Below are 3425 nucleotides of genomic sequence, written 5' to 3'. Positions count from 1 at the left end.
AAAAAAAAAAAAAAAAAAAAGAAAGTTTTTTGTCACCTCCAAGCCAGGGGTAAGCCTGCTCCAGGGCCAAGGTTCCTCCCACTCCTCAGATTAGCCCCCACTGAGTGCCGGAGAGCTGGCCTGGCTGCCCCTCTCCTGGGCCCTGACATTACTGTTTTTGCAGAAGGAAGAAAGAAGCTCAGTCAAGTTCATCTGTCATCTCAGGCTAAGATGTCTTGAGGTGGCAGGAGCAGGGACGGAGTGGGCAGGCCCTGGGCAGTCCTCCCACTGGCCTCCACCATCCGCACACCCCTACTCTGCTGGCTTATGTTCCCAGTGCTGGGCAGCGAAGTTCTGCTCAGGCCGACTTTGGGCTCAGCTGTGGCAAGTGTGCAGGTGAGGAGTGTCTGTCCAAGATCTGCTAATTACAAGAAGGTGTGTGAGCCCTGGAGCCCAGGCAGAGAGGGAAAAACAGAGCCACAGTTTGCTCTGGATCCTGAAGGCCCAGGAGCAGAGCTTCCTGGGAGAAGTAACCTTGACCTCGTTTCTTGCCTGCACCACATCAGCAAGGCTTGGTAGATTCTACCTCAAAACAGGTCTTAAATCTGCTGCCTTTTCCTCACTTTCCAGTCACGGAACCTGCCCCCCTCCATTGCTCCGTAGCTTCTTCCTCTTTTGCCTGATGGGTCATTCTATATAGTGTATAAAAGAAACCCCTTCAATTTTGAACACAGTCACAACATCCCCAGCATTCGGAGTAAAATCTGATCCTGATTTGTGCTCTAACCCAGAGGCCCCATGTGACCTGGCTCTGGCCAGCTGCCCCTGGACCCACTCTGAGGCCCCCAGGCTCACTCTTCTTTTCCTAATTCCTCAAACACACCGGGCTCTGTCCCTCCCACCCCTGGACTTTGCATATTCTGCTATCTCTCCTGATCCTTTCCTGACCTTTCTACAGTGTGCTCCTCAGGTCCCTGCTTACATGTCACTTTGCGATACCCTAGCATGCTGGGCTCTCTCCCCTTCTGCCGCTCTTCTCTAGAGGACCCCTGATTGTTTCTCTTAAAGGCCCATCAATTATCTGTGTGCCACTGTTGATGACATCTTCATTTTGGCCTGTGTCCCCGTAGGGTATATGCTCCTACCAGAGAGGACCCCCATCTGTGCTGTTCTCAGCTCCCAGACCTTGCGGTCACAGGGAAAGTGCTCCATAAGCCTTTGTGGGATGAAAGCCTGCGTGCATGAATGAATGAACAGACTCCCGCCTGCTCCTCCGCAATTCAGAGGTGTTAGACCACAAGCTGAACACAGAGCAAAGGAAGCAGAGCCAGGCTGGGCGTCCAGAATTGAGTCCTCCCTGGCTGCAGGGCCCACTGGCCGGGTGGCCTTGAATCACTCCCTCCCTGTCATTTCATTTCTGCTTGATTGAGGTATAACTGCCCTACAAAACGCTGTACGTATGTACAAGGTCTGACAATTAAATTTGCAAACTCATCCTACAAAAAGTCACTTCTCCCAGGAAGCTCTGTTCCCGGGCCTTCAGGATCCGGAGAAAAAGTACTACCTACCTCACCGCTGAAACGTTATTAATCCTTCAAAGTACTCCCCTTAGCCATCTGGTGACCACAGTGATATTTAGCAATGAGGTATGTAGCACTTTTCCTTGGATGAGTTCAGAAACTTAATGGTCCGACCTCATACGGAGTAATGTCCACACCTTGCATTTGGAGATAACTCTACACCTGTGGGCACAGCCCCACAATCAAGGCCATAACCAAGACCATCAGCTCCAGACAGCTCCATGCTTCAGTGTCCTGATCTGTGAGGGAGGAGGCTGGCCCAGGGGAGCAGTTTCCCCTTTTATTGCTGCATTTCTTAAGATCTCCATCCTGAGGGAAACTGAAAATTCCACTCACTTTATTTCTACCTTTTGCTTATTCAGCAAACTGTCGAACATCTCCTTTTACTCACGAGTGGCCACCTTGAGCGTCCTGGGTGGCAGCCACACGCTCAGGGAAGCAGATAGTATTGGATAATTTTTTCTGATTTCTAAAAGTGCGAGTCTCCAGGCACACGCTGCTGTTTACTGACCGCCTCCTGTCTAGCAGACGTTTAGTCCCCACTGCCTTAGTTCAGAGTTTCTCCACCTGGGCCCTGCTGACACTCTGCGCACGATCCTGCATTGTGGCGGGGCTGTCCTATGCACTGGAGGTGTGTAGCAGCACCCACTAGATGCCAATAGCTGTCCTCCAGCATCTCCGCAGACATGACCAGATGTGCCTGGGTGAGAGCCACCACTGTGTTTAATCTTTGTGCACAGCTGTAATTATTTCCACCTTACCTATACAGGCACTGAAGCTCAGCCAGATTTAGTGTCCGGCCGAAGGTCACGCAGCTGGGAGGCTCATCTCAGACACTGCAGGGCCTTTTTCTACACATGGGACTGCTCGAGAGCTTTGAAGCCCTCCGCACCTCATAACTTTAGAGCCCGCCCTCACTTTTCCTTGAATACCTGCAAGCCCCTGGGACCTCCCATTGTAGGGTCTGTACTTACTCTGTCCTGTGGCCAAGTGTGCACCCAGTGGAGGTGGCAGTCTGTCAGGCTCAGGAAAGGGCAGAGGGCTGGCTGGACTGCAGCCAGCTTTTGTCACTGACCACAGCAGGCCCTGTCTCCACCCCTCCCGGGCCCCGCCCCGGCCAGCCCTTTCCTGTCCTGGCAACTTCCAGCCAGCAGGCGGGCTACAAGCAAAGCAGTCTGAGCCGGAGCTCAGAGCAGGCCACCCACTCACTGTCCCCCCAAACCTTCATCTGCCACCCCCTGCCTGGAATGGCATTGGCAGTCCTGGGGACAGGCCAAAGAGGCCACCAGGCACTGCATAAATTTATTTGTTTACAGTTTGGGAGATTGGAGGAGCAGAGACAGGGAAAGGGAAAAATATTTTCAGCAAACCTTCCCTTTTGCGAGGCTGGATTCCTGTGTTTTCTGCAGCCAATTTCCTGTAGTTCCTCAGGAGTGCATGCTTGAGCCTGGGAGCTCCCCCACAGACTCCAGCAGTCAGATTCTGGTGGAAATGAGAGGGATTGAGAGAATCTCTCCATGGCCTAGAAGCAGGGGTCTATACCCAGCCCCATGATTTCACCAAAAACTGACTTGAGGGTCAGAGTAATGAAGGGAATTTTCAAAGTCATGCAACAGATTAGGGGCAGAGAGGGAGTGGCTAGCTCCAGGGCTATTGCTTTTTGCTCAGAAAAAAAGGCTGTCTGTAGGATTTCAGTGGGCTCAGGTAGACTGTCCTTTTTTACCTTGAAGTTGGGGTTCCATAACTCAGTCCCACACTCTCAAGAGCAATTCCAAAGTGAAGGGGCTGGTTCAGACCTTGCTATGTTTCTGAGGTCCCTGGGCCTGGGGCTTCTTAGCCCAATGCATTGTGTAAGGCCTTAACCTC

The 3425-nt window shown here is 52.2% G+C and overlaps 1 protein-coding gene across 1 annotated transcript in view; it reads right to left on the bottom strand.

Annotated features, from left to right (window-relative positions):
• Positions 1-2650, bottom strand: part of SERPINA5 (serpin family A member 5) — a 10484-nt gene extending 7834 nt beyond the window's left edge. The window contains exon 1 of the mRNA XM_003787015.3: positions 2534-2650. The gene's annotated coding sequence lies outside the window, so the exon portion shown is untranslated. The remainder of the gene's footprint in view (positions 1-2533) is intronic.
• Positions 2651-3425: the final 775 nt, after the last annotated feature.

Source organism: Otolemur garnettii, unplaced genomic scaffold, assembly GCF_000181295.1.
Source record: "Otolemur garnettii isolate 467f Iridium unplaced genomic scaffold, OtoGar3 scaffold00020, whole genome shotgun sequence".
Taxonomy (NCBI): Eukaryota; Metazoa; Chordata; class Mammalia; order Primates; family Galagidae; genus Otolemur; species Otolemur garnettii.
This window is presented reverse-complemented; position numbering and strand designations above follow the sequence as displayed.